Consider the following 26,883-nt stretch of genomic DNA (forward strand, 5'->3'; position numbering starts at 1 on the left):
CTGTTCTGGTCTAAGAGAGGTACTGGTATGCCAGTTAGTCTTCCAGCTTGCCCATAGATAAGTCTGCTTTTGCCGTTGTGTGTTTAAAGAATATTAACAGGAAACAAGATGTATAACACAAGTTACTTTCCCTATCTGAATTACAAGTTCTGCGAAACATCGATATCTTGTGTTATTTCCCAAAAAGTGTGATGGGGAGTAATTACACCCCCAGGGTGTTACTTGTAGTTATGATATTGTTAACTCTGGCAGGGAATGATTGGACCATTATCCGCCCACTGTTAATGGGCACAATAGAGACCAGCAAAGTTTCCAAAGCAGTGCATTGAAAATGTTGTTGATAGTGAAAACTAACAAACAAATAGAACTTGGTTTTCTAGTATTCTGTTGAAAGATTGGGATTACTTGTTACTGAACCCCTTCCCATTGAGCTCATTGTTAAGACCTCGCAATATAGTTTTCATGTGGCTCAGTTAGGCCCGGGGAGAAACTCTGCCATTTTAACATACAGACATTTTCCGAAGTTGCCTTCTTTTTCACATGATGACTTAACAGTACAGGATTAGTTTCCACGAAACTACATTTGCTTACAAATTCCACTTCATAGGAGCACTATCACGAGACCTTATTAATCTCATACCCATTCTAAACATGCATTGTGCAAAAGTGTCTGTTTGTCATTCATCCATGAGGGGACGTAGCTATCAATAGATCATAAACAATTTTTTATTTTTTACAGAGTTTTATATGGTGCAAACTTGACCCGAAGGTATTGGGTATCAGAGCGCTTTACACGAGCACCAGTTGCGTTAAACGGGACACATTAATTTTTGTTAGGCACTGGGAGATTAAGTGATTTGCCCAGAATCCCAGGATGTTTCGCGCCCTTGTTTAGGATTGTAGGATTCCCATGACTGCAGCTGCCTTTCAGAGTGGTACTTCTATAGAGATTGCTGTGAGGGCCGGTGTTGAGTTTTATCCCTCTGCAAAACTAATGACTTTGAGTGACGGCCGTATTATTACCACTACTTCTTCTGAAATTGTTTAGAGCTATTGTTGCACCTTGGATTCATTCTGTAAACATAGTAATTGTTTACAGCTATTTTTGCTGGTGATATTGTATTCATTATAAGATATTATGATGTCAATGAGAACCACTGTTTTGTAAGAATATGCCCCAGTTCCCATGGAGTAAGGGTCACCCTTGTTTTTACAAGATGTTGCAAAGTTGTCCTGTTGCCTGAAGCACTCCCATTTATTTCTGCCAGGTACTGGTTGTAACGGTCTCTGACTGACCCTGGGTTCTGCCTAACCAGGCCCACGGCCAGTACTATGATGAAAACACAGTTAAAACACACACTTACATTAGAGTACACTATGGGTTAGGGTACCCCTATGATTGGCATGACCTACCCTATAAGTCCCTAGTACAAAATAGGGAAGGGGGATTAAAACAACCTATTAATCCCTAGTATATAAATAGGGCATGGCTGTTTAGAGGCCAGAAGACCTTTCTGCACTTGCCTATATGCACTGCTGAGAGCCTGAGGTCATTTTAAAAACTGCCCTGTGTTGCAGGACTGCTTTTAAATGTAAATTGGGCACAACCTCGACTTGGGTATAAGGGTCACTTAAAAATTGATAAACTACAATATTTTGGCATGGGATTAGAGAAATTGCAAATTTCTCTTCCCCCAGTGTAGTAAAGCGCTTCCTAAAATCGACTTTTGTGCTAGGACCACTGTGGAGTGTAGATCTACATTATTTTTGTATATTCAGGATCCCTAAAGTCTCCCCTAGGTGTCCCAGAGGTGGGGGGGGGGGGGCTTGTAGCTATAGGCAGGGTCCTTATAAAAGATGTCTTGTAGGCCCTGGTGTTGGAGAAATGTGACATTTAATTTTCCCCATTGTAGATCCCCATCCACATAGGTTTACATTGCAAAAGTTCATTAATTCCTTACTATTGATAGGATTTCACAAAAAATACCATTCGGCGACTTAGGAGAATGGTGTTAATAAATCCAACAATATGCTATTGTTGAATTTTTCTTAAAGTATACAGAAAAGAAGTTATAAGACTTTCTTGTCTGTTAGCCAAAATACCGCCTTTCAGTGGTCTGCCCTGATTGGTCAGAGATAACAGGATTAGCCAGGCTGCTTTGATGAAGTGATAAGTGTCTCACCCCAGAGAGGCTAATCTGTTAGAAAGATCCCTACTGTAGAGGAATTCCAATGCAGGGAGGAGGGATATGAAAGTATGGGGCTTCAAAGAAAAGATAGGACAATCAGGAATAGCCAGGTCCAATGGAGAAGTGTGGCTCACTGGTTAGAAGCGCAGACCCTGATGCAGAGGTCAGGCCCGGGACCAGGGTTCAATTCCTGACGCGGCAGGGTCTTGGGCTCAATGTCCGCGGACTCGATAATTCTCGCCTCGGTGCCTACTCTAATCATGGGTCCCACTCTGCAACTCTGGGCAATAGCTTGCTTAATCTCCACAACGGCCCCAACAGTGCTGGGATGCCTTGCTTCACCTTGGGGGTGCCCAGGAGGGGACATCTCACAGGGAAAGCCAGGATGGGTTCCACAGTGGTATACAGCACCAGGATGCCCCGAGATGGGGCGACAGTGCTCTTTACAAGTATACACACATTTACATTTACATTTACATCTACCCCCATCTCCTTTGACCCAGCCAATGGTCAGCCGTAAGGAAATAATTTGCATATGTCAGGGGGAGGGGAGCTATGGAGATGAGCCATACTAGATGTTGGTGCAGCTAGCTCTTGCTCCCCTGCTGAGACTTCAGCCATAGTACATTTTGGAGAAATAGTGCTTTCTAGGAGACCTATGCCAGACTTTGGAGGAAGTGGTCATGCTCTGGGGTGTTACCCTGCACCTCATTGGACAGGAGTGCCCTCCTGCTTGACCAAAGAGAACACTGAATACGTATCTGAGAGGGGCAGAGCCTCTCAGATCTGCTGCTTGAAACTAAGAGAAGAAGAAGGGTCCATGCTGGAAGTTTGATTTGCACCAACCAGGCTCTGCACTCTGACTGACTGTGCCTGCTGCACAATCTGGAACTACAGCCCTGTGAACCTAACTTGCTTCAAGAAGACTAAAGAGGGGACTCCCTGAAAGGTACATGTTAACGGAGCTCACCTGTATCATCACAATCAAGAATCCCCATCCTGTAGTGCGTCCAGTAGATTTGTAAGAGTTTGTTTGCAAGTGGATTGGCATCATCCTGGACAGCAAACTCAACAGGAAATGCCAGATCAACATCACATGCTCCAAAAGATCTGCAGACCGCTCCCTGACAGCACCAAGAAAACCGTCACCCAAGCCCTAGTGAATAGTTGACTCGACTAAGGCACCACGCTCTATGCAGGAATCTCCACACAACTCATGAAGAGACTCCAGACGATGCAGAACTCGGCTGCCAGACACATCCTCAACCTCCACAAATGGACCCACATCACCCCATCTAAGGAATCTCCACTGGCTCCCCGTCCAGAAAAAAATGCAATTCAAGATACTGATACATGCCTACAATGCCCCCCATGACCAAGGACCAGCATGCATCAACCACTGCCTGAATTACCAGCAACCCTCCAGACACCTGCTCTCTGCCTCCCTCACCCTTGCTCACACTCCCCGCATCCGTCAAAGTCACAGCGGAGACGCTCCTTCTAATCTCTCATCTCAAAATCATGGAATGACCTACCCCTCCACCTCTGAACAGCATCCTCTTTCCCGGAATTCAAGAAAGTACTCAAGACCTGACTCTTTGACTGAGCTCAGCAGGATGCTAGCACCTGGATACCCTAACGGGTGATTAGCTGCACTCTACAAATCCTGATTGATTGATAAATTGACTAAACAGCTGATAAAAGCCAGAATCTCCTGGGGAACATGGTGGCCACTGATCTTGCCCGATCACTCTTATTACCCACCAACGCGGCATGGAATTTATTGGAACAGTTTTTTAGATCCAGTTTGCTTACTTGATGACTGTACCACTACCTTGGACTGACCACCTCCCAATCGGTTCCACAATAAGTTTTGCCTGCCTGGCCAAATATACAATAAACCTTTGACTGGTTAAGGCCATTTTTTAATATAATTTGAGAAATGCCCAATACATCCCTCATTGAGGCTCCAGAATGCTTTTACAAAAACAGCTAAGTTCCTCTGCAGTAACATAAGGAAAATCTCATCACAGCAAATGTTATTCTTTCTTCCTCCATTCCATGTATTACACTGTCCCCTGCTTTTACTGAGCAGATAATATTAGATTTCCAGCTTCTCCGTGATTACGACTTCAGTGAAAAGCTTGTATAGAGGCACTGATTCAATACTCCAAAATACCCCTTTTAACCCAAGCACTTATAGGATCCCATTCTATTTTCTACAGCAGCATGATCTGACCTCTACAAACTGATATGATTCTCTGGCACAGTTCCTACAGATTTGCGGTTGTCGCACTACACTGCTCTTTAAAACACTAGTAAACCTATTGATTCTGCCAATACAGGCTAATTTCTCCTCCCATTTCAAGGCACTTAGCTGGAGGAAACACTTCAGGCTTTTGCTGAGTCTACAGTAATGTTCTATTCTTGCTAGACATACTTTTACTCTAGCGGTACAAGCTCATCAGTTGCAACTGACAACCAAAAACTGCATCATGTTCCATTTCTTTCAGAATATGGAGTCACGGACCCACTTCTGAATCAGATAACATTTTCTCTTCTCCAATGTCTACTCTTCTGACCTTCGAGCCAAGAATGAAGAAAGTGCATTACATACCGAATCCGAATTTTTTTGTTGCTTTTACGCAATAATTATCTTAAACGGTGGCCCCTCTTCTAAATACAATTAAAATATGACTCTCTATCTATGCCAATTGATCTCAAATCCTCTACAACGTGCCATGCATTACCTGATAATAACTCTAAAATTTTATAAACTATGCACTCTTGGGTGGCAGCCATTTTTTCATTAAATCTTGAAAAAATCTGAGATTTTTCTCACAAACCCAAATACACTTCTATAGGATGCAAAGATCTGACATACCAATAGGAACTTGAGATGCATCTCTTCTTAAGTTGCTACTGGAGAGACACTTAATCCACGAGTCATAGCTCGGCCTTGTACCTGCGTTTTCAAGCTTAGTGGTGCATGTCGCGCACTTCACTACTTTTCCTTTGTTCATCAAGCCAATGAATGGAGACCAAGATTTACAAAGTTTTTGCATCTGGGCTGTGTTTTTTGACACATCCCCGCATGCAAAATGTTTTTCGTATTTGCAAACCACGCAAATGTTCCTTTGTCTGGCTTTGCAAGAAAAGTAATGCAAGGCAGCGCATTGTGCTGCCTTGCAGTACTAGACATTCCATGGGTGGCTCATGGATGTTCCTGTGCATCCACCCATGGATTGTAACATGTTTACGAGAAGATATAGACATGGGCTTGCACCAAAAGGGTGCACCTGTCTGAGGTTGGCATAACAAGAAGAAATATTTTTATTTCTGCTTGCTTTTTCCTCTTTGCAAGTGTACTGCATTGTGCAGCACACATACAAATAAGAAATAGCCCTAAAGGATAGTTTTTGTGCAAGAAGGAACACCTTCCTGCACAAACACTATCCTGACCAGTATACAGACATGCTTGCTCTATGGCTCAAGGGTGCCTGTGTTGATGCTAAGCAGCTCAAAGTGAGAGAGCGGATTTTCTCAATTTCTTGTCTTCAGGTGATGCACCGCAGGACAGTAACTTTGCTTGCAGCACTGTGTTGCGACACTTATTTGTCGGCATCTGAATGTTTTCACAGCCCACCCCAGCCGGGTGAGATTTTTTTCCGGTACCCCAAACGTTTACTCTAGTTTTCCCCTTTCTGCAATGATGTTCACAGATCTTTCGGCATGTAAATGGTCGCAGTATATTACATCTTAAAACATGCTAGGTCATAAATCATCATTATACATCATCATTGGTATGAACGATGCATTATACAACGCGTACACATCTAATCATCAATTCATTATGGTCATAAGTCTTTTGTTTATGATCTGCTCCTTGTTTTATCATCAACCAGTTAGCCTTCCTCCAGCTGACAGCATTTTATTTGAAGGGGTATCACCGTCAAGTACTACAGCTTCTTGAGTCCCCTTGCTACCTATGTCACGTATTCTCAGCCCTTTGGCCGTGCCTGGGCTGCAAGTGCTGTGCCATCTAGTGCTGACCCTTGGCTGGCTTTTAGCTTGTGCTGCTGAGAGTTCCTGCCGCTAGGCATTCCAAGGACCCTGTTTGAGCAGCTTTTCTTGTTAGGCTGCTATGGTACTATGAGCATTCACCAATGCTGTCTCTGCCATGCTGCCGGTGTTTTCCCAACCGCATGGAGTGAGTAGTCAGAGTGCTAAACTCATGTAACCAGTTGTGTATTGTCCTTTCTAGTCTGGGTTTGCGTATCTCCCTCCTTAAACTCATGTAACCAGTTGTGTATTGTCCTTTCTAGTCTGGGTTTGTGTATCTCCCTCCTTCTCTTGTCTTGCGGGCCGCATTACCACATTTGGACCCTTTCTCCCAGGAAATCTAGTTGGAGATGCTTATCTTCTGCCTACCTTTGCCCAAGGAAAAGACTAACCTCTACAGAGCATCAACTATATTCAACAGGAACATATCCATCTCTACTCCTACCTATTTCATAGGTGGGTCTTTTTTGTCTGCACTCATTTTTCCTCTCCTGCAGTCGCTTGATGAGTGAAAGCCCTCGCATGTGCTGCAATTATGCCTGAATTTGTATGCCGCGCCCCATTTACATTGTCCTTTATCAAATTTCCAACATGTCGCGGCCTGACTTTTCCCTGTGATGGTTCCACTGTAAGGCAAACTCCTGCTGGTGTGCTTGGTGCTTCCCTTTTGTTCCTTTAAGGGCCAAAAAGGGCGGTCTTGCGCATTCAACACCCCCACCCCGTCACGGCCACCATGTGTGTGATGAAACCTCGTTACGTCTTGGTGATCCCAGTCTATGGTGGGCCATGTCTACATTTTTTCCCTAAAGACTTTGTTGTAGCAAAGCCATGCGTCCCCTTGGTATTTAATCTGTGCGTCATGCACATTTATGCTCATAAAGAAACAGTGCTGAGGCACTCTGTGGTAACTTTTGTATAAATAGTCAGAGTCCTAAACTCATGTAACCAGTTGTGTATTGTCCTTTCTAGTCTGGGTTTGCGTATCTCCCTCCTTCTCTTGTCTTGCGGGCCGCATTACAACGTTTGGACCCTTTCTCCCAGGAAATCTAGTGTGAGATGCTTTACTTTCAAAAGACAGGAGTACATTGGAGTATACTGCTCCATGTGAAGAGCGACTGATTCCCATACAAATATCATTGACATTCTGTCGTTGATATCCTTTTTGAAGTGTACGTTACACGTGACATATTGTTTGCCCTGAGGAATTTCCCTATATGGGAATGAAACGCGTTGGCTGGATTGTCCAAACCCAATGAATTTTTAAAGAATTTATGGAATAAAGAAGTTATTTTTCTACCTACATTGGCCTATTGGACTTTTGGAGCTGTGCACCCCCATCTGTTGCATTATTCTCTGATCTGGAGCACAGGGACGTCACTCAACAACTGGCGCAGGGGGGGTTTGCACAGCGACCATACATATAGGAACTGGCACAAGGTGCAGCATAGGAGGTCCGTCGTTGCTGCTTTGTGATATTTACTATTGGCAATGTGTACGACCAGTTACCACCGATCTGGGGAGGCCTCTGTGTGATGGTTATCTTGCACATCCCCGTTTTGGTAAACCTTGGAATAAATATTTCATGTTTACCTGAACATCCGATGAGCCGTTCAATGACTTTGTTACACCATCATCGAAAGAAAAGAACTGCAGAGTACTATGGCACCAATATTTGGAATGATATTCTCCAAGAGTATCAATTATTAAGCAATGCACAGTGATTCTTTGGGAGCATTCTGCCGTTTGTTTAGACTAAAACAACTGCTCAATAGCTGCAACTAACTCGATGGGAACTATCAATACTACAAAGGATGGATTTAATGCCATGGAGGAAGAGCTGCGTGCTATGAGAATTATGGTAACGCAAGGAGGGGTATGCCGAAAAAATGTGAACTGTACTTTTATCCTAGGAGATTATCCAAATAATGGAACTCTATCGGAGGCCATATAAACTTTGCATGATCTACGGAAGAAAATGGTAGATGAAGGAGGTGACCCAGATAATTGGTTTAGTGGAGGGTTGTCATTGCTGCCATCCTGGATGTCAGGACTGTTGGAAACCTTTTTGCCAACTATTGTGGCCCTACTTATGCTTTATTGTGTTGTACAACTGATCCTAGCATGTTGTAGAAGGATAGATACAAAGGCGGGAGGAATGTTTCCAGTTAGGACACCAACAGATATAGTAGATTCTTAGGACAACACCTATCACTTTGTGCCAAGTGTAGACCAAGTTATAGATCCAATAGTTAAAATATCAACTAGAGGGTGTAATGAACCAGGAAATGTGAAACCATAGCTCAACAGCAGAAAACAGTCGAGAGTGTTACAAATTAGCCAGGAACACACAGAATCTAATAAGAGCTCTACGGTGCACAATGATAAAGCACACAAAGTAACTAATATTAACCTAATTACACATGTATTCAAGAGGAGAAGAACACTTTGTTTGGTAATCATTGTTAGAAACTGCAGTAAGGGATGTATAGTGAATTAGGTTAGAGACAAGGGTCACAGATGGCCACATGCCTTTTTGTAATTTACGTGTTCCAATGTATAATCATCTAGTAACATATTTTTGGGGACTTTTGTAACCCCCATTGCTAATTTCTGTATAAAATTAGTTGTCTGTGAATCAGCAGATTGAGACCGGCTGCTTGCTTATGTGAGGAAGGTTGATCTCCCTGTCATGTCAGTAAAGAGCTGTTTTTACATTGCCAAAGAGGAGTCTGTCTTTTGTTCATTTTGTAAGTATCCCTGCAACAAAACAGAAAAGCGGGCTTTCCTGATCAGTAGTCCAGTTGAATCATTTGAAGAGAACAACAGTTCTTCTGACAGAGGTTCAGGCATACGTCCAGAAGTGTCTGATTTGATGCGGTCAGAAACCATAGCACTTATACCCAAAAGTGCGCTTTTGATGTGGGAGGGTGACTTCAAAGCAACTCTCTGAAGTATACAAGTATCCCTTTCAAGACAGTCTTGTCTGCCAGGCTATCTGTGGGGGTAATCAATCCTCTGTGTGGGTTCAGTCCACTTCATATTGAAGTGTAAGTGTTTTCCTGCCTAAACAACCATTTTGCCTCATTTTTACATCCATAAACAGTCTTCTCTCTCTCCTAAACTTAACCTTTTGCCTCCATAAATAGTCTTTTTTCCCACCTAAACTTAATCTGTTGCCTCCTTTTAGCCTCTATAAACAGTCATTCTTATCACCTAAATGCAATCTTTTTGCCTCCACAAACTTTGTTTTCCTCTCGACTAATAAAACATTTGCCTCCTTTTTGCCTCCATAACTTTCTTTTTCTCCTGCCTGTTTGGGACATTCTCTCCCTCCAATTGTGACTCTCGCAGTAACCTCACTTCCCCTCGATCAATGGCAGGACCCTTTTCCTGCTTACACAGCCGATTCTCCTGTAACATCAGCCTACTCCCCCTCAGAACCCAACCCATACCGACTGTCAAAACAGAATTCCAATTCCTCCTGATCAGCACCCGATCACTCCACAAACACGCCATAGAAATCTGGAACACCATCACCTCCTTCACCCCTGGTGTTATCTTCCTCACAGAGATATGGCTCAAACCCGCTTCTGCACTAGACTTCGCCCATGCCACCCCTCGTGACTACAAGATCATACATGACACAGAGTCAATAAACACAGAGATGTCATTCACAAAGAGTTCCTCCACTGCACAGCAGCCACCAAGAGCACTACCTCCATTTTTAAACACCTCAATTTCAAACTCAATTCAGACAGCTGGTCCACCATCAGGGCCACCCCGGCATACAGACCACCAGGATCACGCCTCACCTTCTGCAAGGACATCTCTGACTTCCTAGCCACCCTGGCCATCCACTCCAAGAACTTCATTTTACTTGGAGACCTCAATTTCCACATTGACGACCCAAGCAACGCCAACACAGCAAACTTAATAGAGAGTATGAACAAACTCAGCCTCACCCAAATCTTCACCTACCACATGCACAGAGCTGGAAACATTCTGGACATGATCTTCACAGCCAGAAACATAATCAAATACAGCCACACCTTGGAGATCACCTGGTACGACAACTCAATTGTCCACTTTCCATCTCCACCACTCCGAACACCACCACCGACCAGTCCCACACTGCCCATAGGAGCTGGAGCAAGGTAACAGCAAATCTATGGACCAATACCCTCAACACCTCTCCCTAGCACACCACAGCTGACCTCAAGGTGGCCGCCCGAAATTTCAACACCTGGCTCACTGAATGAGCCGACATAATTACATCCCTCAAACCTGCAAAATGAGGCCGACCCTGCAAACGTACCAGCTGGTTTACTCCTGAACTAAAAGCCTCCAAACAACTAGAAAGAATCTGGCGCACCAACAAAACACCCAGCTAGCCGAGCCAACTTCAAAGTGCCTCTCAATAAATATCACATAAGCCTGAAAAATGCCAAAAAGGGAGCCCTAGCCACCCGCCTTGAAGCTAGCTCCAACCATAGCAAGGAACTCATCAAAGAGTTCACCAACCCCTTAGCAACCGGTAACAGTATAACCCCCTCGCAGGAGCTCTGCGACACCCTCGCAGACTTCTTCTACAACAAAATCACCAACAGCTATGAACATTTCGACCCACAACCAACCAGCAACAACTTCGCTGAAGAGCAGCGACTCCACCTCAAACACTATAATCACTATGAAGGATCAACTAACCACGCAAACCAGTGCTTTCATCATGAGCTCCATCCACTCAGGAGTACCCATCACATTTTCAACCTCAGAAGCATCTCCATCATTTAGGAACTCACCACCATCCTCAACACATCCATCACCTCAGACTCCTTCTTAGAAGAATGGAAACACACAGACGTAAAACCTCCTCTAAAAATCCCTGCTGCTGACCCAGAAAAACTCAAGAACTACCGGTGCATCTCCCTGCTCTCATTTCCAGCTAAAGTCCTGGAGCAAGCAACAAACAGCCAATTTTTCAACCACTGAGAGATCAACAACCTCCTGGAACCATCCCAATCGAGATTCCGTGCAAATCAAAGCACAGGAACCACCCTAATCGCAGCCACTGATGACATCCGATCTCTCCAAGACGAGGGGGAGACTGCAGCCCTGATCCTCCTTGACCTCTCCGCAGCCTTCAACACCGTGTCACACCACACCATCCTACACAAACTTCATCAATGGAGATCTAGGGAAATGCCTATAAATGGATTGCTTCCTTCCTAATACTCGTCGCCCCCCAGCTCCTTGGTTTAATGAGTCCCTGAAAACCATTAAATCCAAATGCAAAAACCTCGAGAGGAAATGCCGGAAAGACTATGCCACGACAAAAAAGCCATATACCACAAAGCTAGAAACGAATATCATTCAGCCTGTATCAAAGCCCGAGCCCTTTTTGTAGCCAATACCATCAATACCGCGTCGAATAAAGCAAAAATGCTATTTAACACTGTAAAGGACCTTGCTGGGGAGAAAACGGTTGCACCAGCTTGCCCACTTAATAAAAAACAATGCCAAGATCTCGCTTCCTTTTTCAATGAGAAAATTGAAAACATCATCTCAGGTATCAGGAGCAATCTCCCTACCCCAGACTCCGCAGATACAGTCCCCCTCTGGTCGAATGACATCAACACCATTGAGTCCTGGCCCTCCTTTACCTTGGAATCACTTACTTCCACCCTCAAAACTGTTAAATCAGGCTCCCCAAAGGACCCAGCTCCGGTCTATGTTCTTAAAAAACTGGATGTTCCTTCCCTGACCATTATTGCAGAAACTATAAATTCCTCCCTCCAGCTCTCCACAGTGCCTGCAATGTGGAAACACGCTATGGTCAGTCCACTTCTAAAAAAACCCACTGCTGACCCGGAACTCCTTGAGAATTACCGACCCATCTCACTCCTCCCCATCTTTTCTAAACTACTGGAAAGGCATATTCACTCTGCCCTTACCATCTTTACTGAAGCGAATTGCCTTCTTCATCCATCACAGTCGGGTTTCAGGGCCGGTTTCTCCACGGAAACAGCCCTGCTAGGAGTTACCGAAAACATCAGGAAACTCCTAGATGATGGTCAGACAGTCACACTCATTCTATTAGACCTGAGTGCGGCTTTCGACACCATCTCCCATTCCACACTTCTGACCAGACTGGGGAAAAACGGCATCAGGGGGGATGCGATAAAATGGATTGAGTCCTTCCTATCACAGAGAACTTTTCAAATTACATCTTCAGTAGCCTGCTCTGACACGGTTAGCGCCCCCCACGGTGTACCGCAAGGCTCCATCCTGAGCCCTCTGCTCTTTAATCTCTATCTCCGGCCCCTGGCTGACATAGCGGATGAATCAGGGCTCACCCTCATGACATACGCTGATGACTCTCAAATCATCTTCTCCTTGTCAGAGTCCAACCCACTGAGCCCATCCTGTCTTAAACAAGGTCTCCACAACATCTTCAGCTGGATGTCCACAAACCAGCTAAAGTTGAACGGAAACAAGACGGAAATCCTCCTCCTGGGGAAAAATAAAGATCTCTGGAACACAACTCACTGGCCACCTGAGCTTGGTTCCATCCCCACACCCACAACCCAAGTAAGAAATCTGGGGGTTACCATTGACAACACCCTGTCCATGAAGCAACAGGCTAACAAAGTGGTTGGACTCTGCTTCACGATCTTGAAATGGTTAAAAAAGATCCTTTGGATGCTACCCCCAGACACGCAAAAGACCGTAGTCAATGCACTTATTACATCTCGTCTTGACTACGGCAATATCCTATACTTGGGTTAAAACAAAGCTGTCATAAACCGCTTACCACTGGTCCAGAACTCAGCGGCACGACTACTTTGCAACATTTCAAAAACCTCCAGTGTGTCCAACCATCTGAAAGACCTACATTGGCTCAGGGTGGAGAGCCGCATACGGTTCAAGGCCATGAGCTATATGTTTAGGATCAAAGCCGGCACCGCCCCTAAATATTTACAAACCCTGGCAACCCCCTACATCCCGACAAGAGTACTACGTTCTCAACACACTGCAAACTTCTCCATCCCGAAGTTCAGGCTAGCGAGAATGGGAGGAAGATCCTTCGCTGTCCTAGGGCCCACGCTCTGGAACAAACTCCCTATTCACATCCGCAAAGAAACCAGTTATGTCACCTTCAGGAAACATTTAAAGACCTGGCTTTTCCAGAAATAATTCATCAGTCACTAATCCCACACAACCTCAATCGCTTCATTCCTGTCATCGGCGCCGGGAAACCCTTGTTGGGTAGCTGCGCGCCATACAAATGTAAAAATAAATAAATAAATAAATAAATTCCTCATCACAAGAACCTAGAGCATCTGGCTCCCGCCTTACACCTCAGGCCCAAAGAACATCTTCTGCAGCGTTCCACAAGAGTCCTCACCGAGTCCAAACCTGTTCAACAAATGCATGCCCCCAATTCACGTTGGTCAAATCCTATCCTGTATTATGAATAGCATATCATACGCAGAAGACACTCAGCACATCCTCTCCCTATCCTCAAACCCCACTAACAACAAAACCAATTTCCAGAGGTGCATGAGCAGCATAGCCAGCTGGATGCAAAACAAATGCCTCGAACTTAACACTGACAAAGCAGAGGTACTCATCTTTGAGAGCAACACCTCCACATGGGACGGCTCCTGGTGGCTAGTGGACTGGGCCATTCGCTCACTCCAACAGACCATGCCAGAAACCTCAGCATCATACTTGACAACAAGCACCCCATGAAGAAGCAGATAAATGCTGCCTCCTCAGCCTGCTTCCTCACACTCCACATGTCTGGAAAATATACAAATGGCTCCCCATCAACACCAGATGCACCATCACCCAGGCCCTCATCACCAGCCGCCTTGACTACGGAAACTCCCTTTACGTGGGCATCACCTCATAACTACTGATCAGACTGCAAACCATTCAAAACACTGCAGCCAGGCTCATCTTCGACCTCCAGAGAAGAGCCTACATCATCCCCACCTCAGAGCGTTCCACTGACTCCTCATCCAAACAAAGGTGCCAGTACAAATTACTGACCCACGCCTACATGGACCTGCACAACAAAGGGCCAGCCTAACTCAACCACGAACTGAACTTCCACCGACCTGGCAGACAAATAAGCTCCACCTCCCTCGACCTCACCCACATACCAGCTACCACAAAAGCAGAAAACAAATCAAAACAGTTGTCTGTTAAGCGCGACTACTCACCCGTAAGGGTCACAAGGCGCTGAGGGTGGGGGGGGGGAGTTGGCAGGTTCCAGTCCATCAAGAAGGGGGTCTGTCAAAGAGCCAGGTTTTGAGGTTTCTTGTGAAGATGGGGAGCGATGTTATCTGTCTGAGGAAGAGCTGAAGGTCTTTCCAGGCATTGGCCGCATGGAAGTAGAAGGAGCGGCCTCCCGATCTGGTCTTTCTGGTGTGGGGGACTACGGCGTAGGAGAGCTGGGCAGATCGTAGGGTCCTTTGGGGTGCGTGGAATTTGAGTTGGCTGTTCAGGTATGCTGGTCCAGTGTTGTGGAGAGCCTTGTGAGCGTGGGTTAGCATCTTGAAGGTGACTCTAGATTCGATAGGGAGCCAGAAGAGTGTGCGCAGGTGCTGGGAGATGTGGCAGTGGCTTGGCAAATTGAGGCGGCGGCGGCGTTTTGGAAGTTCTGTAGCTTGCGGGTGAGGTTTTTGTTTTTTCTGTCATAGAGTGCGTTGCCGTAGTCGAGCCTGCTGGTGACCAGGGCGTGTGTGACGGTCTTTCTGTGTTCAAGGGGATCCAGTTGAAGGTCTTACGTAGGAGGCGGATGGTGTGGAAGCAGGAGGACGAGACGGAGTTGATCTGGCGGTCCATTTTGAGCTCTGAATGCAGGATGATTCCCAGGTTGCGTGCGTGGTCCGTGGCGGTGGGCGGGCTTCCGAGGGCGGGGGGCCACCAGGTGTCGTTCCACGCATCTGGGTTTGGGCCCATGATGAGTACTTCCGTTTTGTTTGTGTTTAGTTGTAGGCAGCTGTTTTTAATCCATTTGGCGACGGCTTTCATGCCTTCTCGAAAGTTGCGTCTGGCGGTGTTGGGTTCGTTGGATAGGGAGAGGATGAGTTGGGTGTCGTCTGCGTATGACACAATGTTGAGTCCGTAGGTTCTGACAATGGGGGCAAGCAGAGATATGTAGACGTTGATGAAGAGGAGACCGCACCTTCTCCTACCTGGCCACTAAGACCTAGGATGGCCTCCCACACCACCTCGGGACTGCACCCACCCTTCAGAAGTTCAGAGATGGCCTACATCTCAACTGTCAACTCCCAGCAGCACCCACCCCAGCACCTGGATACTCTCATGTGTGATAAGCATCGCTCTACAAATCGTTGATTGCTTGATGGACAGAGAGCAAAAGGTGGAACATGCTTGGGACTGCCTGAGAGTCACTTAAGGTGTTAATGGATGGAGTCTCTTTAGCTTTATGGTGACATTATTTATTTAATTTATTTATTAAGGTAAAGTAAGGTTGTTAACAGCTGGGTTTCTGGAAAGCATATTTTCAATGGACACTTAAACAAATGTTTTCAAAAGCTATAGTTTGTTCCCCACTGCACCTATCACAATTCCATTCTGTGACTCACTGATCACACACATACAGACATCTGCAGAGATTGCAGTAACCAATTGAGGTTTCAAAATGTAAAAGAGTGCATTTGCCAATGATTAGATTAATGTGCATTAATTTTCATTTAAGATTTTGGTGTATTTTTTATATGTGGTTCCCTGAAGGTGAAAAAACAAGACACTGTCGGAATATTTTGTTCTTTTTTTAGTCATGTCTTTGACCTCGACATCACAACACTCAGGAACAAGCACTTCATCAATTGTATCTAAATGAAGAGTGCCTGTGAAAGTGCCAAATAAACAAAGGCTTCCTTTCAGGCCATCTTTATTTACAAGAACTTGTTGAGGCATTTGTGCCCCCCCTTGGGTATGCAGCCATGGACACCCCCTACAGTGTGAAAAACGTTGTTTAAATGTTCCTGCTCAAACATAATAATGTCCTATACTCCTTATCAATACCCTTTTATGGTCTTGCCTAACGTTGCAGCACATGTGCGCTGCACACTATGCAATACTTCTTGTGATCAAGGAGATTTCAGAAGGGGACTTGAAGCCCCGCCCATCAATTCCATTGGCTGGCATCATCCTTTATGCAAAAACGCTGGCCTCCGATTGGAAATGAGGCTTATTTGTTACCGCCCTGTCTCCTTTTTGGCTGGCCCATCCAGACTGGATGGTTTCCTTGCGGCGTTACACGATCTCCTTTAATTAATTGGTGGGCACTTTCTTTTTGTTATTCGGCCGCGACGGCTTCTTGCTGGAATTCGGATCAAGGCGTCTGTCAGGACGGACAACATACACCCAGTCTGCTTCCCCCACAGTAGGTTACATTGGAGCTGGTTACCAGTTTCAATCTCTTTTTTGTGTTGGCGCTTTCGTCAGCTGTACGTGGTCTTAGACAGCTTTAAGGCCATTTTCTCAGATGAGTGTGTGCTGCGAGGAGGGATAGGGGTGGTGGGGGTCTTGTGCGGGAGATCTGACCAGAACGGCTAGAATTCACAGGTTGATCTTGCTTCTTTATCAGGAATGTTATCACTTGTCAGGACCTCAGTCTCGGAGCATTACGTCAGTTTCAAGACACTAACACTATTAATATCAAAGGAGCCTTTAGCAGAGGGAAGCACCACCCCAGTCTGAGAGCTCTTGAAGCAACAGGAGCCTCGCAGCCGGCAGCAGCCACCATTCCTCTGCGGCCCAGCCAAAAGGTGAGGGAGGGATGCAGCAGCAGCGCGGTAGCCGCACTTGTCTGGCCCAGCAGCATGCACCACTTCACGTGCCTCCCCTCGGCAGCCCCGTCTGACTCATCCTCCCCGGAGCTCCGAGCAGATGAGGGCATTGAATGAACTGCCCTGCATGCCTGTTACTGGGAAAGAAAAGGAAGGCAGCAGAGCGGACGAAGCCACTGCGCTCGTCGGAAGAAAAACATTTTATTTCCAATGTCTAGCTGATAAAATAGAACTGCAATATGGTTCCTTCATTGTTAAAAATAGTATTTTTCCCGCGCTTTCTATTTGTTTGATTTATCGTGCCTTTTTAATTATAGTTGCTTTCAGTATTTTGCTTTCCATTTTTTTTCAGAAGTGAATTAAAATAGTACAACTATGTAAGCTTGTGTTTGTACTTTTAATATGTTTATAGCGTTTTATTTAAAACATTATTTCAGTACAAGGCAGTTTTTGGAATTGCCGCGGTTTATTTTATTATTACTAAAATCCGTGGCCTTAAAATAAAGCCTGGACCCTTTAATCTTTGGCACGTTTTCGTAGTCGCCTCTGTTTTGAACCTGCGCTTTTAGTTTGTGTTTCAGACGGTCCTTTTGGAAGTTGTTATTTTATAAATTAGGCTTCCTGGTTTGGAAAGTAAGTAACTTTCCAATTGCAGCTTGGTGGTGATGTAGTTGCAGGCCTGGCCCTCATCAGTGCAGTCAGTGTTACTTAAACAAATTAAGTTAGGGATCTTCTACAGCTATGCTGTGACTGCAATTACACGTTCTATAGAAGAGATGTTGCCTTCCTGTTTGGGGGACGCACTTGAATACGTGCCCTACGCAGACTGCAGGCCACACTGTACTGTGTTGGTTAGGGCTATTGTCTGACATGTATGCGCTGACCATGACCTCACAAGACCCTGAAAGGTCACTACATCCCCCGACCCACATCAGTGACTAGCTTTCGATTGCTCAATATTGTAACCGGGTGTGTTTAGATTTCTATTTCCAGTCCTAGCCATTTGGGGTGTTGCAGCTAAACCGAGGCAAGGGCACGTCCAGGTCACATCCAAGGTCACTTGCTATTTTAAGGTATTTTTTAAACGCTAGCCCTCAACATCAACGTGGGTTCTGGGCGCTATACACCGGGCTCAGGGTGCAGTGCACCAGTCCTTGCTCCTGTACAACTCTCTGTAGCCTTGAAACAAAGTTTGTGCTCTGTAAATCCACACAGTCTCCCACACGAACTAAGATAAATATAATAGTAAGGAAGGGATTCATTCTGCTATAAAGGTTTTTACAGATATAAATATTGTGTAATGGGGTTGAGGAGATGGCGGCGCACCCCAACAAACAATACCATTAGCAAAAACTACTCTCATCCACACTTACAAACCTTTTAGCACACACTGCTCTTCCCCGCAACACTCTCCATCCTTCTGACTAACACTGCTCTTATCCTCATCACTCTCAGTCCTTTTGCATCACACTGCTCTTCTCCACCTCCTTCTCCTACAATCTCCCTCACACTGCTCTTCTACACCTATCTACGTCCTTATGTAAATATTCTTACCTCCCTGCTACCTCACACTACTCTTCTACTTCTCACACTCCTTTCATATCCCTCCTACTACTCTTCTACTCCTCTCTCCTTCCTTATGCCTCATACTGCTCTCCATACTCTCTTTACTTCAAAATAACGCTAATCTCCTCCACGCCTTCTTCCTTCTCCCTCATACTACTCTCCTTTCTTCTGCCTCATGCTACTCTCCTCCTCACTATACTTCATTAACCCTCATGCTATTCTTCTATTCACTCTCTGTCCCAAATCTTAAACACTGCTCATCTCCTTCTAACGCTATGCGTTAAACTACTACACACATAACAATTCCAATTCAACCAACATAAAGGCACAATATAGCACATACAAACACTCAATAAGACAAAGCTAAAATACAATACCATTAGCAAAGCAAGTAGCTTTACCTTAAACAAAGGTGAGACCTATTGCATTTCCAATGCTTGTTTTTACATGCCTGTTGTCCCTCAATTATCCCTTCATGCTTTTTAGTAATCTTGACCGAGTAGTTCCCTTCCAAGACCAGTTTGGGATTACAATACACAGTTCCCAGTAGAAAATGGAATGCCCACCAATGGTGCCCTTGGTCTCTGTTTTTGTGTTTACATCAGCTGTTTCTGATTGTCAAACAATGCATTTCGAGCCTACCGTACCCTCTAGCACAAGGACTATTCCATAAACATTTATCAACCTCTAATATTTTCCTTCAAGGTAAACACACATTTAGTCAGCATTATTCATTGGGGATATAAAAATTATACAGTAGAAAACGTATGTGCTCTTCAGCCAGAGGACATGGATTCATACAAATTCTAATATCACTGTTCGTGATTTGTTACACAATACACCATCCATTCTCACCTATCCATTGTGCAATCAATGTCTGCAAACCACGTATCCGGTGAATGCATTCAGACCCTCTTCCCGCCTGTCAATATCTTGTCTGAAAACATACACATCTATTTGCACTACCATTACCAACTCCCATATTGGTTTTTCCTTTCAAAGACCATCTGTCCCTCTGGTCAGTCTGGCTGCTACGAAAGGGGAAACCTGTCTGATTTGTCACTCCTTTCAGGTCGACTGTTCTTAATCCAGTTCATGACTAGAGTGTCAACCTGTCTCGGAAGGATGTCATAATTTAGATACCATTTATACTAAGATTCAGTTCTGTAGCAATTCGAAATAAACTTTATTAGTGTTATTACGTGTTTACTCATCTTGCATTTCTCATGCTGTTTTAGTTTATGTTTTATATCGCCTCCTCGTGGTAAGGTAAAAATGCAACTTGGAATACTATTTGAAATATGACTTGGATACATTTCTTACTTTTCCTCAGAATGTCTTTCCAAGAGTCTCTAGCTCTCATGCCGCTACCTTGCGGACTGTTTTTTTTAGCGGTCAAGTTTGTTTTTAGAAATTTTAAAACTGTCACGGAAATTATTTTGTATGTGTATTTTGGGTGAATAACAACTTAAAATACCTTTGGTCGCATCCTTTCTGCGGCGCTGGCTTCCTCCCGCTCTCCTAAGCACACCCCTCGGCTGTAGCCAATCACGCCTAACGGGGGGAGGAGTTTGAGGAGGGAAACAGCTACTAATGCTACACACAGCTTGGGAGCAGGCACTCTAGCTCTCGTACCGCTACCTTGAGGACTGTTGTTTTTAGCACTCAAGATCGTTATTAGAAATTTTAAAACGGTCACGGAAATTATTTTGTATGTGTATTTTGGCGGAATAACAACTTAAAATACCTTTGGTCACATTCTTTCAGCTACGCTGTCTCGCTCGCGCTCTCCTAAGCACACCCCTCAGCTGTAGCCAATCACGGCGACCGGGGGAGGAGTTTGAGACGGGAACGGCTACTAACGCTACACGCAGCGCAAAGGCAAGCCCGTCTGCGCCCGTCCACGCCAGGATGGGCCTACGGGCCAGAAATGTTGCCCAAATCACCACTTACTCATCTCAGGAACTCAGGAAGCTCCATCAGGTGGATCTCACGCTCTGTCCTGTTGTCTGTGCACGTCTCAAGCACACAGGAATCCTCAAAGCACGGAGATCATTCCAAGAGATCCTGTATACTATTACTCGCCAGTGTCAGGCACAGACTCCTGCCCATTTAGAAAAACTGCACTACGCATACTCTACCTCAACACTCGCTCTCTTGTAAAGCACCAGTCAGACATTCTCTTACTCCTACTGTCGGACAAACCTGACATTTTCTTCGTCACAAAGACATGGTTAAATCTTGACTCCACCCCTGGCATACTGGCTGCTCTTCCTCAGGACTATTATATCATACAAGTAAACCGGCAACCAGGGAAAGTGGGTGGTGGAGTAGCTGCAATCATCAATAAAGATCACAAATGCACATCCATGTCCTCCCTAAATCTCCCCGCAGTAGACAACATGGTCATTAAGCTTGACTCCAGCACGGGGCCAGTAATCTGCGTCCTGATATACAGACCTCCACAACATATGCCATTATTCCCCCTCTCATAGTGCGAACAATTGGCTAATCTTGCTACAGATTATGCAAAAATACTTTTAATAGGTGACCTAAACTACTGGTGCAACGACGACCTTGGCGGGACCCATGCTATTGAACTGACTGAACTACTATCTGACCTCAACTTCACCCACCACATCTCCTCGGCTACACACATCAAAAGTCACACACTTGACCAGGTATGGACCACTAACCTCACGGTCTCCACACCCACAATCTCACCCTGTATCTGGTCTGACCACCATCTAATAAAATTTACGGCTTCAATTCCCATCTGCAGTAAGACCCCCACGGTCAAGGGGGGCATGATCAGGAAATGGAGCACTCTCAATAAACAGGAATTCCAGGACAGCCTAGCTAGCTCCACCCCTGCATTCGATCGAGATGTGGATCTCTTTGAAGCCAACATTTCAGCCTGGCTATTAGCAGCCAGTAACAAACACGCCCGCTTAAAAAACTCAAACTCTCTTGCCATTCTAAAGCTCAGAAATGGTTCTCTTCTGAGCTAAGAGCTCTAAAACAGTCTCCCACCAAAAAGAGAGGAAATGGAGACTCACCTATACCCCTCAAGGAAAACATCATTACCTGATTGCCCGTAAAGATTATAAAAAAGCCATTATTTCAGCCAAGGCTGCCTACTTTTCGGCTAGAATCACAAACTCCAAAAATAGATCGAAGCATATCTTTGCTATAGTCAAGAGCCGAGAGAATCCTACCTAAACCCACTGCGACCAAGACTTGTGTGAGTCCCTAAATAATTATTCCTTGGAAAAAATCGTTAACATCAAAGCCAGTATCTCTAGCTATTGCCCTAAGAAGTCCCCGCTGCCACGATATCAAATCCTTGCACCCTAGATCACTTTCCCCTCATAGATGCCCAGTCCCTCCAGGTCCTACTATCCAGGGTTAACTCTGGCTCCCCAAGGGACTGCTGTCCACCTCATATTCTGAAAGACACATTTTCTGTCCTTCCCCCAATCCTGACCCTCCTAAATGAATCCCTCTCCCAGGGCTGGGTCCTCAAAGCATTCAAGGATGCAGTTGTGCCCCTCCTAAAGAAACCGGGAGCTGACCCTCAGAACTTATCCAACTATAGGCCCATCTCCCTGCTCCCCTACTTGGCTAAGGTCTTTGAAGCCCATGTGGGAACATGCTTGTCCAACTTTATCGAGCAGTCTGAATACTTAGACCCTCACCAAGCGGGGTTCCGCCATGCTCACTCTACAGAGACAGTGATCCTAGCTGTACTGGATGCCCTATGAAAAAACGCTGATAAAGGCATCCCTCAGGCCCTGGTCCTCCTAGATCTCTCACCCGCTTTTGACACGGTGGACCATGTCATCTTAATGGACCGTGTCAAACAGGCCGGCATCCAGGGCTCAGCTTTCAGCTGAATTGGGTCTTTCTTCAAAGGCCGCACCCCAGCGGTATGCCAAGCCCCATTCACTGCACCTAAGCTAACCACTACATATGGGGTCCCTTAGGGATTCTTACTTTCCCCCTTGCTCTTCAACTTGTATCGTCTACCCCTGATTTAGTCCTTGAAGGAACGAAGGACTACCACCTTCAATTATGCGGATGCCCTACAGCTCATCTTCACTATAGACAACTCCCCTGAATCAGTCCTGGAATTCCAGGGTACCATGCTCCACATCCGCCAGTGGATGGACCAAAGCCATCTGAAATTGAATCCCGGCAAGACCGAGCTAGTCCTGAATGGGAACAGTCAAATCCTCTGGGGCCCACATTACTGGTCGGAGGAACTTGGCTCCCCCCATCCCATCCACCTGGGTCAAGAGTCTAGGGGTAATCATTAACAACAACCTATCTCTAAAAACCCAAGTAGGCACAGTGGTCTCCACCTGCTTCTTCCAATTACGCAGGATCAGGAATATCAGCCGCATGCTCACTCGCTCGGCATTGATTCCATAGCCTAGGTATTATCACACCTAGATTATGCCAATTCTAAATACCTTGGCCTGCCACTCTTTCTTAGTAAACGGCTCCAGCTAGTCCAGAACCAAGTGGAGAGATTGATCCTTCAGCAACCCAGATGGCAACCTGCCAGACCCTTACTAAAAAAACTCCACTGGCTCCCCATCCCCCAACGTACAGCCTTCAAGACGGCCTGTATTATCTTCAAGTCTCTCCACGGCCGGAGCCCCAAATTTATCAAACGCCTCCTACCTAGGTACACCCCTTCCCGCAACCTTTGATCCGACAACCTTCAATTTCTGACCTCCCCTTCCTTTAAGCTACAACATCAGGTGGCTGCAGGTACGAGGTCTTAGCTCCCAGACTTTGGAAGTCCCTTCCACTAGAGATCTGATCTTGTACCAACCTCTTGAGCTTTAGGAAAATGCTGAAAACATGGCTGTTTACACAGGCCCTCGCCTAACACCTCCAATGGTCCCAGCACACGCTAGAGCCAGCGCCATGAAACCTCCCGGTGAATGTGCGCTTTACAAGAAATTGATAACATAACATACCAAGAGTGATTTTATATGTTTGAGTTTGATATTTGAATTATGATCAAGGGTGTCCATCATAAAGAAGACCACATAGGAACGTCATGATGAAGATTCCGCTTGTGATATTGCATGTATAAAATAATTTTTTATTAATTGCTTTATCAGTATGAGAATGGTCTATATTGCCTCCTTTTATCATATTTTTACAATCACAGCACGGTAGCCCGGGGTAGGGCGCCGTCTGTTTCTTACCAATTGAGTGCTGCATTGAACCTTTTCTTATTTCATCAGTCTTAATTCATATATCTCCCCACTTTTACGGAGTATATAACAACATGGGTTTTACAGAAAACATGATGAAGGGTGTCCTATGGAAATTCATTAATTCCCAGTGATTTAAAGTAATCTCTATGCTTTCTGTCAAATGTGTCAAGAACACAGCTACTCCGTTCTCAGTAGTTTTAGCTTTTTTTTTGCTCATTGATATTTTTCTATTAACTTGTTTGACTTTAATTTTGTGTTTCACTAAGGATTGCCCCTTGTTCTAAATGTCCCTAGAAGTTGTTTGTCCTCTTGTGTAAGACCTTGGGGGTATTCTCTACCTTGTGTATTAGGCTAGGTGGATAGAAATTTGATGGCCATTAAAATGTATTTTGTTCCGTTGTTGTTTCCTTATTATTTTCATATCTACGTCCCATAATGTAACCTCTATTGCCTATCAAATGTCAATTTTATGGGTGTATTCGTAATTAATATCTTATTGAAACTGTTTTAATCCTGCTTCAGCCCCTTCCCAGATTCTGACCATATCATTAATGTAGCGTCGCCATCAAAGCTGGGTCTTAAGAGAGGCTGTTTCAAGTTAGTGCAAATGGTGTTCATGCAGGTAGTGGTTGCTTACACCCCACAGTTCTTACTGTCACTAGTATATAAAACATGCATCAACTCTGATGTAAGATAGCACTATAAGGAGAAGTTGTAATAGGGATAATGTATTAGCTTGTACCGCTTCCTGTTGCAGAAGTTACCATACAACTATCTCAATTCCTTTTTCACGTGGAATTGAAATATATGGCGTTTTACTACACCCATTGCTAATTTATTACTGCTTCCCTTCTTAGGTGAAACTTGGTTTAATTGCTGCACACAAGTATCTTCCAAATAATTGGGAAATTGTTCTACTGATGCATTGAAGAATGATGTGCTTTACCAGACCCACTGAACGTTTATGGAGCCACAAAGCACATCTCTATGAAGATAATGGGACCCCCTCTAAAGTACTAATTCGCAGGTCAATGAGAAGAGGGGAAAGAAATTTGATATAACAACAACTATAAACACAAACTCCCTTGTGACCTCTCTATTTCTTTAAGGGTTTTAACCTCTTAAATTATAGCATGGGCATAACAAAGCACACATTTACATGTTTCTTATTTCCATTCTCTTTTTTATTTGTTGTTTACATTTTTTTTTCTCTTTGTTATATCTTTTAAACATTGTTATCATTAAAAAAGTACAAAATCATTCTTTATATACACAATTTAGCAACATGAAAAATGATTTACAAGTTCATTGAATGATCTATATGTGACCAGGTAGAGAACAAACAATTGTCAAACCACACATACATACTTCACACGCATTCATACCGCAAAATATCTGTGCACGTTATCACGTTTTGTTGGTTCTTGTCTAATGCCCACAACCAGGGTCACTACAAAGTGTAAGATTTAATATAGACTGGGTCGACGCGTTTTGGTGGCAATGGATAGCAATAAAAGCCACTTTCTTCAGGACCCGCCAGATTATCAAAGAATGTTCTCTACACCCTGGTTCTTCTCCACTTGGACCGTTGCTGTAGCCTATCAAGCTCCACATTCAAGACCTTCTTCAGAATGGTCTGTATTTTTCCCACAAAATTCTTTTGTGACTCGGAGATTCCTAAGATGGACTGAGTGCAAGATCCCTCTTTGTTCCAGTTAAAGCAGCATGAACTTCATTTCCACTTGAGTCTCCTGTCTCGGAGCACCACTTATTGTCTTGTTTCCACAAATATAGATCTCTCTCTCTTTTATTGTTACTCCCTTTCGTAGTATACTCTCTCCTGAGAAGTATCTGTAGAGCTAAGTAGTAGAGGTCAGTCTGTCTTCAGAATGAGTCTCGTCAGTTTTTCAAGAATAATTAAGATAGTCTCGTAAGAATTGCTATCTACAAAGAAGACGCCCTTTTCTCCTTCTCGCCTCCTTCCTCTCCATAAAGCACATCTGAAGGGGTCGGAATCTTTCATTGAGTCACTTGGGGTTAAGGTGCCAAACATCACTAAATGAAATACAGTATACAACATTTGTTTCACTTTGAACTTGTGATGGTGAAGTTTGTGCTATTAAAGTAACACAGAAACGAAGTAATCAGCCTAGCGGATGCCTTCATAGCTGCATACCAGCCTTGCCCACTGAAAAACAGTAATTCCCACTCAAAAATACTTGTAGAGTTGAAAGTAGTTTTCTTGACTGGGGAAGCCACCCCTTTTGTTATACACTGCCCCACCACCTGTAATCAACAGAGGGTGCCTAGATTTTGGGTCTACTACACTTCATACATTAATGAGTTTTGACATCCCAATGTTTTCTTAAGGACAACTTGTGCCTTGGTGTGTAAAGTGTAAGTTATTTCTTATGTGTATTTGTTGGTGCAACAATCACATCTCTGTGGAAAGCCTTGCTCCTACTAACAGTTATGCCAAGTTGCCAAGGATGAGCCAGGTATTCTTCAATGTGACTTGTCTATCCTCTAGGCATCAAATTATATTGGTTTTGTGTGAACCTAGTTAAAGCTCACATCTATGCTGCAGCCTCTACCTCCCAGAGTTTAACAACTCAGGTTGAAACACACCAAACACAAACTTTTTGCAGACCCTCAGTACTAACACATTTGCGGTGCTGCACATAAATAAATATATAAATGCCTAAGAGCGCAAAAGCGCCCCAAAAGAGTATAACATCATTGGTTGCTCTTCCTCTATTTAATCGTTGTTGGGATTGACATCTCCCTAAATAGCATGCAGTAATGATTGTTAGTCAAAATCTCAGGTTTGACCTCTGGCATGGACACATGGCCTGTCATCTTGAGTATACAATAAAATCCATTTTCTTTCAAGAAACAAAGCCTGTATTTTCAATCCTTGCATACCCTGGTGAGTGTATTCTCTGCATAAAAATAAAAGTATAATTTATCTACATTTTGCTGGATACTCTTTCATAATCA

The 26,883-nt window shown here is 44.5% G+C and overlaps 1 protein-coding gene across 1 annotated transcript in view; it reads right to left on the bottom strand.

Annotated features, from left to right (window-relative positions):
* The window catches only part of ADAM23 (ADAM metallopeptidase domain 23), a 748,300-nt gene that overhangs the window by 588,327 nt on the left and 133,090 nt on the right, over positions 1-26,883 (bottom strand). The window lies entirely within an intron of this gene.

The sequence above is a fragment of the Lissotriton helveticus genome, chromosome 3_1, assembly GCF_964261635.1.
Source record: "Lissotriton helveticus chromosome 3_1, aLisHel1.1, whole genome shotgun sequence".
In the NCBI taxonomy this organism is placed as follows: domain Eukaryota; kingdom Metazoa; phylum Chordata; class Amphibia; order Caudata; family Salamandridae; genus Lissotriton; species Lissotriton helveticus.